The sequence below is a fragment of the Ambystoma mexicanum genome, chromosome 3p, assembly GCF_040938575.1.
Source record: "Ambystoma mexicanum isolate Mex_15411 chromosome 3p, UKY_AmexF1_1, whole genome shotgun sequence".
NCBI classification, from domain to species: Eukaryota; Metazoa; Chordata; class Amphibia; order Caudata; family Ambystomatidae; genus Ambystoma; species Ambystoma mexicanum.
The window spans coordinates 367,136,249-367,151,401 of record NC_090925.1 but is presented as its reverse complement, the minus strand read 5'-3'; positions in this window follow the sequence as shown (position 1 = coordinate 367,151,401).

Genomic DNA, 15,153 nt, shown 5'->3' with positions numbered 1-15,153 from the left:
TTTTCTCCTTCTTTCTCCCTTTTTCTAGGAGCTCCAAACTCGAGGCGGGCGTGCAGGCACGGTGAGCATTACGCTGCTGGATGCAGAATAACGTGAAGCATGTGCTGCTCTTCAGGCGTGGTTTAAATAGCCTCCAAAGTAGTCCCAGGTAAGTATTCCTCCCCAGCCCCACCCGAGTAAAAAATAGTCCCTAGGTAAAATAGTCCCTTCCAAGCCTCATTTGGCTTGGAGCTCTTGCAGCATGGTCATGTAATCTGCATCATGTAAGCTTGCAGCATGGTCTGCATCAGGTAAGTTCTACTCTATGAGCCTGGCGCCAGGACTGACTCTCCATATGAGCCTGGCGCCATAGGCGCCAGAACCGCACCCAAACAGCCCCTAGCAGGGGTTTTTGGGCTTGCTCAAAATAACTTGATGCCTGCTTCCGGGGTTGCTGGACCTGGTCTGGGTCTCCGGGGGTAGGCATCATGACACAACCATTAACGGCTCTCAATGGGCTCAATAATACTTTGATCACATAAACCCCGTAATTCTTCTCTCACCTTCTCTCTAACTCTCAAAGGAAGATTGCTTACTTTGTGCACACACAGTCTTGCATGCGTAGACAATTGAATCTTGTGGCAGTATCCCTTCAGTTTACCAATACCATGCACAAACACTGTCTTGAATCTGGATCCCATCTCTTTGGCAAATTTCTCTGCCCTGTTTAACCCCACCGATCTGACTTGTAGTTCTTTACCTGGATAACTCAATACCTAATTTGCCTAGGTGATGCCACCCCAATAAACAATCCTCTTTAACAGCCACAAAAATCTTTGCTCTTGTGATTCTGTCACCATAGGTAAGGTCTGCCCACACTAAACCCACAATGTCTATTTTCATGCCACCATATGCCTGTGGTCTGATGTCAGTGTTGTGTAAAACATGACCTTTCTCTCCCCAAATTTCTTTGTACTTATTTTAAGAAATGATGGTGTATGGGGACCCCGAATCAGCTAATGCTTTTAGTGGACATCCTGCCACAATGATCTCCACTTCAGGGGGAACATATTCATCTTCATCTTCCTCCTCTATGTCACCAACAATGTGAAGAATTTTGTTGGCCCACTCTCCCATCTTTTAAAAAAATGTTTTTATTTATTGTTGCATTTAGTTTATAATACAAACTTTTACAACATTTCGTTTCAGTTCATTTCATTTCACCTCAGAAGTACAATTATTGGACAAATTTAAACACATTACTATCACAAGAAAATCTCAAGACACAACATACCACAGTTTTCACTAGGACTACAAATGCAGATTCAATGTTGAATAGAATAATAGTTCACATAAAAAACGAGAAATAATAAAAGTATAGACCACACTATTGTGTTGCTTCAAGTGCAAATAGCAAAAATTGGAAAACAATGATCCACAATAAAATCTAAGCAACTTATCTTCAATGCAATCATTAAAAGCATCCAAGGATATATATTAGAAAGGAAAAACATAAAAATACATTACATTAATACATTGCATTACATTCATCCTACCTATTACACATACCAAAAATAACAAAAAATGAAATGGCAAGGACACAAAATGTTTAGTGTGCAAGTCAGATCTATTATTTCAGTATAATCTGCAACCACTTAGTGCCACAGCTGTTGTGAAGTTATTTTCAACATCGTATAAACAACCATTTCTGATTACATTTTTATTTTACTTTTTTGGGGGGGTTTTTGTTTAACATTCTACCGGTAACCGTTATGGCCTTGCCATACTTTTATATAGGTTCAAAGGTTGGATTATATCTTGATTTCAGACATTCAAAGCAGTTATTGTATAATGCAGGGTTTAGACTTTAGTACAACAAACTTGAGCAATTAGATTAGGACAAACTTCAAAGTCCAACACAATAAAGATAACCACAGTTTCCTATCAGGCACATGGTCCTATGGGTTAACAGGGCCCCCCTTCGTTAAATACTTAGTAGCAGCGTGGGACCACTATTGAAGTGGAAAAGCACCCTTTGTAACATCAATTCTGATTCAGTGAGAGGATCATGATCAGCTTCCCTGTGCATAGCACCAGCAATCTATTGTAAGATTTGCAAGTATTCTCTATGATCTAAAGTCTGTTGCTTTGAGAGAAATTTCAACAATAACCTTCCATGACGCAAGGGTTGAAAGATGGACCCTACTAAGATGTAGCAGGGTTTGCTTTGGATGGGAGTGCCTCATTAATAATGGATAGAAATCGAGTTGATGCAAGAGTAAACTTAAGATTAGTACTGCTCATGCAACAAGCCCGCAGGAATTCCCGATACGGCAGGGAGTCTCAAATGTTCTCCTTACCCAGGATCGCAATTCTGTGCTGACTAAAATGTTTGCAGAATATCACCAAATGCTTTAGAGTTTATGCCTGGTCAAAAGAGGCACACAACCTACACGTGTCGACAGCAAGGTGAGCTGCCTTGGGGTGCCAATATTTGTTTTTTTCGTATGTCAACATCTGGTTGAGCTTGAATCTCATAAGTCTCACAGGCTTTCTCGCACGGAAAGCGTAGCAAATGTAACTGCTGCGGTTGTCTTCTAGTTACAAAAGCGGCATTCTCTTTGTAACATACATAATTGCTAAGTGAGTCCACAGTCCAACACCAGTCCGCTTCATACATTTTCTTTTTTTTTTTACATGTGCAGGTCTTATTAGTAAGTCATCAAGGTTCGAGTCAATTTCTTCGAGTATATTTTCTATATTTACACCAAATGCAACCGTACAGGGAGGATGTCCTGTTTTTAACATGTAAACAAGTCCTCATATAGGGAATTCAAAGGTGGGATTTCATTTTACCAAAGTTGTTTAAGGGCCTCCAATTGAATATGGCAGAGAGCGACACAAGCCCCAATTTGTGCCGTAAAACAGCATTCGGAAGAGAATATGGCAACCTTAAACACTGCTTCCAGATTCTTCCTTGGAGTTGATCAAGGAAAGGGTATATACTGGCCAAACACACGTCTGGTATGTACAAGATTATCGCTTCAACTTTTAATGTGTAGAAATCAAATAGAGGACCCATAGAGAATGTACAGAATTTTCTGTAGATTATCCTCATTTGAGAAATTAATGGCTTTGCTTTGGAGTTTAGACTGGCTCTCCACATCACTAATGATTTAATATCAGTGAGTATCCCAGGTAATGAACAGAAAGTGCGCGTTGAATTGAAACATCATCAATAGACCAATTGTATGAGGACAACTTTCGTTTTAAGTTGTTAAAGATAAGAATCCTTCACTTGTTGACGTTAGAGAGGAGATTTAAATTTTGCGCATATTGTGCAAAAAGATGTAATTTAGCCTGCAGACCAAATGGAGTTTGATCGAACGATATGTCGTCCGCGAACGCAAGCCAATGAAAGCTTAGCCTGCCCAGTCTCACGGGGAAGGTGACTTTTAAGTCCTATAGCTTGTCCACATCACAAAGGTATAGGTTAAACAGGTTAGCTGCGGACTGGCCACCAGGGGGCGCAGGATGAACTACTTCCCTGCGTGAGCTCCGTCTTCACGGGACCGTATTGTGAGTTGAGCCCCCACATCACGGCCCCCCCACAGAACAGAACTGAGAAGTGTGTGCTGAAAGACCCCCCCCCCCACCACAAGGGAAAAAATCTGAAGAAAACTGGACGGGGGAAACCGAAGAAAACATCATCTGAAGTTGCCTGCGCAACGGGAAACGAAAGAGAAAGTGGGACGCAGGCTACGCGGCCCCTGCGATTGACGGGGAACAGGCTCCCGGTGTCGCCCAGGGTGCTACAGTGTCAGCTGCCCCCCACTCATTAAACGGCAGACCTGAAATATGCGCAAACCGTGACCCTCAATGCCTATCACTTCCTGCCTGACGGGGCAGGTGGGACACCGGGGCACAGGCACACCGTGCTGCTCCTAGCCTGCCCAACCACCTGAGCGGAAGCTGTGCCTGGATGAGCTATACAACACGGAAAGGGAAGGAGGTTACCTCTCCCCCCCTCGAATACAAAATAGCACACAGAGTACCCCAGGAGCACCTTGCATAGAGGCTTATCGTGGCTTTTTAAAAATACTACATATCTATGCTGGAAAACTTCCCCCTTCCCCCATCGTGGAAACCCGCCCACGCTGCTTGATGTCTGCAGAGGATAGGCTGCGCCCTCCAGCATAACATTGATGCCCGTGATCACTCTGCAAGGAAAGAGAAAGCCTTTCCGCCCACGCAGGGACTCCCCCACCCACCCCTAGAGACAGGGCTCCTGATTGAATCACGACATCAAGGGATGAAGGGAGAAGAACGGTGAACAAGTCCACCAAACAAGACAGTGAATGGGCAAAGAAGTGAAGACTAGTGAGATTGGTGAGGAGTGCATCCAAGTTCCAGGGACAGCTGGATATCCGGGGCGCCTTGGCGACTTGATTCCACAGTATCATATAGAGGTTAAGGCCAAGTTGGGGCGTGTGCCTCCTCTAAACACAAGGGCCACAGGCAGAGAACCCCTGGGAGCCCGGGAAGGCCTACACAACAGTGGAAGAGCAAATTGCCTCCCCCAATACCTTGAACGGACTCAGGTGCGCCTCTGCTAGCCCTACACCGTAACGACCAACATCAGCAACGAGACCCGTGAAGGGACTGCCTCCAGACCTTGGACACGCCACTGGTCTCAACTCAGCAGCATTCTCTGGACTGTGGAGCACGAAGTGAAGCATCCAGACACCTCCTCAGCTTTACTAAACTGCTGTTGGGATCAGGGCACTCAGCTCCCCTTGATTCCGCGCACCTGCATCACAGTGTAGAGGGTAGGGCCCCTGAATCAGGAGTGTGTGCCTCCTCTACACTGATAATCAATCTATGCAGGTACAAAATAAGCTTGCCAAGTACGCTTACGTCCCACCCAACCCGGCCCCTCATCAGACAATAACAATGGCAACAGAAGTCATTGGAGCAGAGGCCGCTGCCACCAAGGGGGACATCGCGGCATTACTGTCCCAGATAAAAACTCTGGGAGCCAACTTAGGAGGCAAGATTGACAGGATCACCCAAAGAATGGACGATTTTGAGGAGAGTCTCAAGAGTGTTGAGAATAATCAGGCGTCCATCGATACCCTCGAAGCTCAAATGGACACAAGATTACGCAAAATTGAACGACGGGAAGAGGACATACGATTGAAAATTGATGATTTGGAAAATAGGGAAAGAAGGAATAACCTTCGTTTTTTCCGAATCCCAGAATCCGAGGGAGAAACTGAAGACTCCCTCAAGGAGACGATACATAACATCATAAAGACACTGATGGCGGACGAAGAGATAGATGAGCCCAAAACCGAACAAATCCACAGGGCAGGCGGGCCCCCCGGTGGTCCGCGCTCTGTTCTTGCAAAATTCCACCAATAACAAGACAGGAATAGGATCCTGTTGAGAGCCAGATCTGGGGACTCACTTACATTGGGCGGTGCCTCCATCACCATTTTCCAGGATCTATCATCGCTCACGCTGGCTCTTAGGCACCTCTGCAGCCCCCTGACCAAGTGGCTCAAGGAGAGGGGCACGAGGTACCGGTGGGGATACCCCTTCTCCCTTACATTTCGGCACGACAGCACGAAAATTGTTCTGCGTTCCGAAGGAGAGATAAATGACTGTATTGCAGATCTTCTTGGGACGGCCCCCAGAGGGGTAAAGGAGGGGAGGCTACCCAGCCCGGACCGCAATGGGAACTCCAGGGCCCCAGGAGAAAGAGAGTAAAAGGATCCAGAAAATACAGACGTCCGAATAACACGCCTGCACAGGGGAAATGAGAACGGATCGTTCGATCCCGGCGGACTAACACACAGAATCTTGTGAGAAGAGTTAGTCAGACCAGGCTCTTCGTGGCACTTAATGGCGAGATTGCTGTAAACAGGACGGTGCCAGGCAGTAACAACCCCCCCTGAAGTAAGGGGGGAGACGAATATCCGGAGAAGAGGTCGCCCAACACACGTATAGTCATATTTTTGTGTTCCTCTCTTGATGTTACTATTGAGATAAATGGAGTTGGGGGGTGGTGGGGGACGGGTTTGGGGGGCTCAATGATATGTGATGATGGTATACTTGAACGGGACCGAGAGGCAACGGTCCCCACCTGGTGGTCCGATACTGGACAGAACTTTTCCACCATGTCTGCGACAGTACGTCTCCAACCCCCGGGTTCGGATGAACACCAGGGATTCAGGAATTGGGGGATTGTAGGGGGAAGGGTGAAGAGTAATTTTGGAATAGTTAAAGCACTGTTCAAATTTATTTGCAACACCAACGTTGATGTGGGCCCTGAGGATCGAACAATTGTCTGGTCGCCGGTAGTGAAAGACACTTCGGAGACACCTGAAGATGGCATCCCTTGATAACCGCAACGTGAGGGACTCACTCAGGGTTGCGTCCATTTATGTTAAAGGGCTGAACGCCCCGACTAAAAGGTCGTTAGTGCTCAGGGAATTCCACAGGTCCAACATTGAAAATACTACTCCTCCAAGAGACTAAATTCGCCAAAGGGGAAGAGCGAGGCATTGTCGGGAAGCGGGGTGGATTGGAGTTTTGGGGCTCGTGCCCGCTTAGAAAGGGAGGGGTTAGTATCTTGCTCAAGAAGGACATCCAATTTGAGGTGGAAAAGACATGGTCTGATGTGGCAGGTCGGACCCTTCTGATTATGGGGAAAATAGCCAGAGTCAAAGTGACTATTGCCACTGTATATGCACCTAACACTGGACAGATTGCATTCCTTCAGAAAGTGATCGCCACAATAATGTTGGAGGCCACGGGGCACGTCATTCTGGGGGGTGATTTCAACAAATGGGCCGATCCAGGCATGGATTGGAAACCAGGAAACCCGGAAACAAAAAATCAAAACAAAGGGGGGCTAACTGAACTTGCTGAGATAATGGAGCTGTACAACTTGAAGGATGTATGGAGAATAATACATCCTGGTGCAGCTGGATACACTTTCTATTCCAACCCCCACCACACATTTACACTTATTGACTATATATACGTCACAAACGACCTCACAACCACTGCACAACATTCAGATATTGTCCCAATGACCTGGTCGGATCATGATATGGTTTTGGTAGATATTTCCTGGGCGGCTCCACCCATCATAGGAGGAAAATGGCGGTGTAACGAGACCCTATGGAAAGACCCGGTCTTCAAGATGACCATGGAGATCGAAATTGAAGAGTACGTACTTTAAAACAAATAATGATGGGGAGGTTTCCAAACAAGTAGTCTGGGAGGCGGGGAAGGCCACATGGCGAGGGATCTTAATACGGGAAGGGTCCGCTAAGAAGAGAGAGCGGAAGATTGTAGAGCAAAGACTTAGGGCTGAAATAGGTCAATTAGAGGGGGAAATGAGGAAAGAACCTAAAGTGGACCCCAGAAAAATGAAAGCAGCTCAGCTAAAAAGGGAACAACTGCGACTCCTAGAACACACCCAAGTGGTACGCAAACTGCAGTTCCTAAAACAGAAATTTTGTGAGAAAGGATACACAGCTGATACTTTATTAGCTGCTAGACTTAGGGAACAAAGAGCAGACCGTAGGGTCAATGAAATCATCGAGGATGCCACCCCCCCTCCATACTCCCTGCACTATCCCAGAATCCTTCGCCAATTTTTATGAGAAGCTTTACACCTCTGGCATAACTCCTGGCCAACTGGACATATCCGCCTACCTATCATCAATTAATATGCCCACAATAACCAACGCAGAAAATGAGCTTCTGGACTCCCCGATTACTGAACAAGAAATCCAAGAGGCAATTAAAAGGCTAGGGAAATCCCCAGGAGAAGATGGCTATACTGCGGGTTTCTATAAGACATTTGCAAAACAATTAGCCCCCTTCCTATCGGAACTATTCAACGAAATACTAGAGACAGAACTGGCCCCAGACACCTTTAAAAAAGCATTGATAATTGTGATCCCCAAAGAGGGTAGGGACCCTAAAAATTGCGGATCATATTGTCCGATTTCCCTTCTTAACTTTGATGTGAAAATTTACGCCAGGGGGCTAGCAGCCAGACTAGAAACACTAATGCCCCACTTGGTGCATGCGGATCAAGTTGCGTTTATACTCCGGAGACAGGGGGCTGACTCCATGCACAAAACATTGCACCTTATTCACGTGGCCCGTGATCTCCCCGATGACCCTGTCCTGTTGTCAATCGATGCGGAAAAGGCCTTTGATAGAGTGGAGTGGGAATTTTTGGGAGCTGTCCTGCAGAAAGTTGGAATAGGCCCTAGAGCTAGGAGGGGAATACAAGCAATATATATGTCCCCCACTGCATCGATATTCGTGAATGGGGAATACTCCCGTTGGTTTGAACTACAACGAGGGACTAGACAGGGATGCCCCCTCTCTGTAATCCTATTTGCCTTTCACTGGAACCCCTTGCACAAAAGATAACAGCAGACACTGTGATAAAAGGGATTCGACTGGGTCCGACAGAATACAAAATAGCGCTCTACGCAGATGACATTCTCCTCCACATAACCAACCCCTCAGAGTCCATTCCCCAGGCCCTTAGACTAATGGACGAATATGGACAACTTTCCGGCTTTAAAGTAAATAAGACAAAATCCATCCCATTCCCCCTTCAAGGAACCGCAGCAGAAAATGATCTCAAGTTCCTCCCACTAGGCCTTAAATTGGAAAACCTCACACTACAGTATCTAGGTATACGGATTACTAGGAACCTGAATGATTTATTTGAAGCCAACTTTCCTCCGCTCCTTCAGCGGTTCGCAGCAGATCTTAGGAAATGGGGTAAACTCACAATCTCCTGGCTTGGCCGAATCAACAAGGTTAAGATGACGTGCCTTCCTCGCTTCCTGTATCCCTTCCAAATGTTGCCAATCGAAATACCCAAAGAGTTCTTTATTGAAGCTAAAAAAATCATGATGAGATTTATAGGGCAGGGAAAGAAACCAAGAGTTTCATACACCACGCTGACGCTCCCCAAGGACAAGGGAGGAGTTGGGCTCCCCGACATGAGATCATATTACAATGCTGCCCAGTTACGAGTCTAGATCCCACACCTCAGAGAACACCACAACCTCCAATGGGTCCAAATGGACAACCATTACTTTGCCCTGGCCACAGTATCAGAATGGCTATGGACCCCACACAAAAGGGTACTTCGGAAAAAATTAAAGGCCATCCTATTTTGAGCACGATATGGAGCATATGGCGACCAAACAAGGAGATGCGCAAGATTACCACCTGGCCATCCCCGCTCAGTCACTTATGGTCCCCTGGCATAAAAAATCACGTACCCGACGTGGGTAGATACCAATCATGGTATGAGGCGGGTTTGGAGAGAGTGGGTCAGCTTCAGAGGAAGGACTCCTACATCACTCTGCCGGAACTGACCGAGGCATTGGGCATAGGTACCCTATCCACATTTCAGTACATTCAACTGAAAGGGGTCCTAACAAAGGCAGAATGGAAGGACAAATTGAACAGAGACTTGACCCCATTCGAGAAGATTTTAGACTCTAAAACGGGGATGAAAGGTCTCATATCACTGATATACCAGGAACTAATAGCAGCGGGAGACGGTTGCACAAAACCCTTGAGGTCTAGGTGGGAAAAAGACTTTGGGGAAGACATTCACCCCGAGCAATGGGATATAATGTGTAGAGCTGCTTCCAGAACTTCAATCTCCAGCCAATATAAACTGCATGCCATCAAACTCTTGCACAGGTGGCAATATGACCCCCTCAGATTATCTAAAATGTCCCAGACAATGAACCCGACATGCTGGAGGAATTGTGGTCAAACGGCCAGTTACTGGCACATGTGGTGGGGTTGCCTGCGCATCAAAGTTTTTTGGAACGAAGTCCTAGAGTGGATCAAGGAAATAGATGGCATCCAAAGAGACACTGACCCCTACCTTGTCCTTTTTGGTATAGAAAGGGACGAAGACGAGTGGACTAGAGTGAAGGGCTTGACCCCCTATTTACTACTTGCCGCCAGGGCTCTCCTGGTGATCAAGTGGAAATCCCTAGTGGTGCCTGGAAAAAAAGAATTGATTGCCCTAGCCACAAATATCTACCTAATGGAAACCATAACGGCTGCTCAATGCGAAGCCCTATGGATGGACTTTAAAACCCAACACCTAATAACAGATTGGGCCTCACTACGACCCTGGCGCTAAGTGAAAAACGATGGCGGTAAATGGTTACCGCCATCGTTTTCCACCAGTTCCGATCATGACCCATGACCGTTAACTACGATGCCATTAGCGGCATCGTAGTTAACGCTGCCGCTAACTGCGCCAAGGGCGCTCGCACGCAACCTCCCACACCGTACTTAGCGCCATGGCGGACAGGTACGCGAATGCCGACCCAAGCGGACATGCACCTAACACCATCACCCAGCCCGTTAAGTACCTTACCGCCATGGTGCTAATTACGCCATTGCGAGCCAACCGTAAAGGGCCATGTAAAGTGAATGCAGCTGCCACAGGTGCACAGAAACAGCACAGGTGAAGGCAATACAGACTCAGGAAGTACAAAAAGAGCACACCCCACCCCTTCCCACACCCAGTCACACTCCACAATGATACCAATACGACTAGCAATGTTGGGGCTGGAGGACCTGATAGCAATGCAAGTGCTACAACAGCAACAACAACAACAGGCAGCACAGAGAAGACGCAGGAGGAGAAGGAGGGCAAGGCAGGCCCAGCAAGCCCCACCAGCACAGCCAGTGCCACCACGCAGGCAGCCCCCAATCCCACGCATCAGAGCCAATCCATTCAACCTCACTGCTGAGCAGATCCACACCCTGTACCGTTTGGACCGGGACACCATCACCGCCATCGTAGACATGACACACAACGACATCGTCAGCATGATAGAAACTCCAACTGCCATCCCACCCCTACTGAAGGTAGTGTCTGTACTCCACTTCCTGGCAACAGGCACCTACCAGCACACAGTGGGGCACTTGCATGGCATTTCACAACCATTATTCTCACGAACACTCATCCAAGTGCTCAATGCCCTCCTCAAGCACACAGACGACCACATCTCATTACAAACACCAAAGTGGGTTTCCATGCACTAGCCGGCATACCTGGTTGCATTGGTGCCATCGACAACACCCATGTGGAATTGGTGGTTCCACGTGCCATGGAGGTACCGTACCGCAACAGGAAACAGTTCCACTCAATCAACGTGCAAATGGTCTGTGACTCCAACAAGATCATCACACATTGTTGTGCCCGATTCCCCGGATCAACCCATGATTCTATGGTCCTGAGGAACTCCACAATACCACGCTACATGGAGCGACATGCAGGCCCAAGATCCTGGCTACTCGGTGAGTCCAATGTCATGACCATGGAAATGTGAAGTGGGTAGGTGAATGACGTACCGATGCATACTCCACCTGGCTGAAAGGGGGGGGGGATGATGCATACTCCACCTGGCTGAAAGGGGGGGGAGGAATGATGCATACTCCACCTGGCTGAAAGGGGGGGGAATGATGCATACTCCACCTGGCTGAAAGGGTGGGGGGGTGATGCATACTCCACCTGGCTGAAAGGGGGGGGGGAATGATGCATACTCCACCTGGCTGAAAGGGGGGGGAATGATGCATACTCCACCTGGCTGTGAGTAGCAGAGAGAACGGAGACAGAGGATACCTTAAAGCAACCCATACCCCACCCAACACCAGTAAAGCCAATACCCAATGTATGCAGCCCTACCATGTGAATGAGGTTGTGTCACAACCATGACACAACCATCTGCAAGTGCATTCTACCAATTCAGACCACATTGTCAACAATGAAAAGCACCTACATGCACGTCACCAAACACCATCAACCGATAGGCCTGTCCCCCATAACTGCCCACGAAGGAGGCACATGACGGACAGAAACATCAACACACCATTACACAGACAGCAGGGCCCCCAAAATGTCCCTGTCTACATCAGCATTGCTCACTGGGGTCATGATGAGGCCCACAGCAATGTTGCAATGATGTGCGCATTGCCATCACAGGACATGTGCCAGGCCAACTAACCAAACGGCATGAACGGACACAGTGGATGGGCACTCACAATGCACTCCACCCCTCTGCATACATTGGGTGATGGCATGCAAAACAGGCCATGGGAGCCATGAGCATATACTGGTTGCATTGTGTGAATCAATTAGTGCATGTAGAAGTGAGCCAAAGTAACAGTTGGATGCAAGCCATGGTGGCACATCATGTTCTTGATCAGACGTCATGACTGACACATACATTCTCGCCTACATACAGGTGATGCAGGCTATCCCCTGAAGAGGTGGCTCCTTACACCTGTCCGGAACCCGCAGAACCAGCACGAGGAGGACTTCAACCGTGCACATACACGTACCCGTGTGGTCATAGTGCAGACATTCGGCCCATTGAAGGCACGGTTCCGATGCCTCAGCAGGTCTGGTGGGGCACTCCTGTACCGCCATGAGAAGGTGGCAAAGATCGTCATGGCATGTGTCATGCTACACAATATGTGCGTCATACGGAATGTGCCCCTGCCCCCTGATGCAGAACTGCAACCACCTGACGATGAGGATGAGGAGGGTGCAGATGGGGCGGCACCCCATGGAGGAGGCGATGCACAGGAGGGGCGTGCAATGCGCCAAACTATCATCGACCACTGCTTCTAGCACACACGGCTGGTGTGTATCACATGGAGACTGCACTTGAGGCACTGTGTGTCTCTGGGACATGCACACTGTGGACTGTACACCAATAAAGCACACATATGCAATGAAAATGTCCACACATTTCATTTCGGAAAAGCAAAAAGTGTATTTCAATCATAAAACGTTGTGACACACCCCCTCTCTCCTCCCCCCTGCACACCCCAACACACCCCATGTAAGTGTCAACAGATGCCTGTGACAGTGGCCACAGGCTGTTACAAGCCCCCTCTCCTGGCCCCTGGGGCACCCCTGGCTGTGGAGCGCAGGTTACGTCCGTAACGTCGGACGGGGCTGCTCTGTGCAGAACTGGCAGCGGAGGATGTCCCTGCCTGCCCCCGTGCATGCACGTCCTGTAGGGTGTGGGTGAGCTCAGTGAGCGCACGACGCAACCCGGCAAGTTCACCACAAATGTCCCTAGACATGGCCTGCATGGCATCCCTCAGGGTGGCAGTGCTCTGCGCTACTTCGGCCCTTAGGGTCTCCGTGGCTTGTTCAATGGTTGCCCTAGCCCCCACACATTCCGCGGCATGCTCAGTCAGCATCGTGGACAGATGTTGCTGCCGTTCTATGATGTCCTCGAGGGACTGCTGCCCCTGCTGGGCCATGCCCAGTGCTGGTGGTGTGATGGAGGGGCTGCTCCCCTCCTGTGGACTGAGGACTGGGCATGGGGTAGAAGGCCACTCCTCTTCCTCTGTGTGCCCCTGTGTGTGATCCTCATGGGGGCTGGAGTTTGACAAACAGGGGGAATGTAGAAGGTCAGTGGGGCTTCTGACTTCGTGCTCCTCAATGTCAGAGTCTGAACATGCAGCTATTTCAGCTGTTTCACCCATGTTGCTGCTGGCCGCAGACCCGGTGCCTTCTGTGGCAGGCAATGTTGGTACAGGTGGAGCTGCTGCTGCTGGCCTGCTGCCTACAGGGGTGCTTGCCGGTGGGCCGTCCGGTTTGCTTGCAGTGGATTCTGCTTGTTGTGGGGTCTGCCTCACTGCAGCTGAGGTTGAGGGTGCGGGGATGGTATTATTGGCCTTCTTGGCTCTCTTCGTCGCAGGGGTGTCCTGGTCCTCGGGGTGTGAATCTGTGCCTGTGGTGGAGCAAAGGAGGGAGGGCGTTATTGATGGGTCTGCGGACTTTGGAATGACAATGATTGACATGATTCTGGTCAGTAGATGAGGCAGATTTCAGGCAGAGCCATGCAGGTTGTCTCCTTTTTGTGTGGAATGTGGATGCAGGTATGTGGGTGCCAGCAGTGTATACAGGGTGGTGCTCGCATGTGGCTATGGGCAGTGTGTAGCTAATGTGTTGCATTTACACTCTAGGGCAACCTTGTGCTACACATGAATGGACTGCAGTGACTATGGCATGTCTTGTTTGAGGCACCTACCTTCATCGCCTGATGTCGGAACTCCCCTTTCCATCCCTCCGACGCCTTCAATGCCTTCCATGCCAATCGTGGTTGCACAAATCTCCTCCCACGGTTGGAGTTTCAGTGGGGATTCCGAACCTCCACCGGTACCCAGGGCAAGGTTGCGGTTCGCAGGGATGACGGCTCTGACCCGTAAGCGAAGGTCATCCCAGCGCTTCCTGCACTGCTGTGGGATGCGGGGTACGGTCCCCACCGCGCTGACGCGCTCGGCCACCAGGGCCCAGATGGCCTTCTTTTTTGCTATCGCTGGCCTGGTCATTTCCGGCGAGAAAACGACAGCTGCGTTGTCTTGCAGGGTCTCCGCAAGCATGCAGAGTTCCTCCCGGCTAAATCTTTCCTGGCGCTGGCGGTCACATGCCTTCTTAACAACTTTAGGCATTTTTGGGTGGTTGGATGGGTGGGTGATTGGTTGGGACAGGTGTCAGGGTTGGATCTGGTGTTGTTCGGAAGGATGGCAATGGATTGTGTTTTTAAAGATGGCCGACGTGCTGTTTCCCGTTCCGCCGCGATGACGCTATTTCCGGTTCTGCTTTTTACGATGACCGCTAATCGCGGCCACCGCTAATTACGGTGGCCGCTAATTACGGTGGCCGCTACTTACGGTGGCGGAAGTGCACCTTGCTCGCCCTACGATGCCGGTAGGGGCCTTTTCCGCCATGGCGTTAATTACATTACCGCCATGGCGTAATGCTCGTGCGCGATGAGTCGTAATGTGGCGCTCTTTACGCCATCGGCCCACAGCGTAAACGCTCATTACGCCATGGCGGTAATGTCGGCAGATTACCGCCTGGGACGTAATGTGGCCCAATTACTCCCAATCGGATGAGCCTGAGGAGTCCTAATGGAAACCCAATACCCAAGCAGCAGCAATGGAATAATCTTCAAAATGAGCGATCACTCTGCGACCAGACACTGGAGACACGAATATTGCCCTATCGACGTTTCCACGCCTCGACAATGAACAATGGATTGGTGTTAAAACACGGGAGGGAGC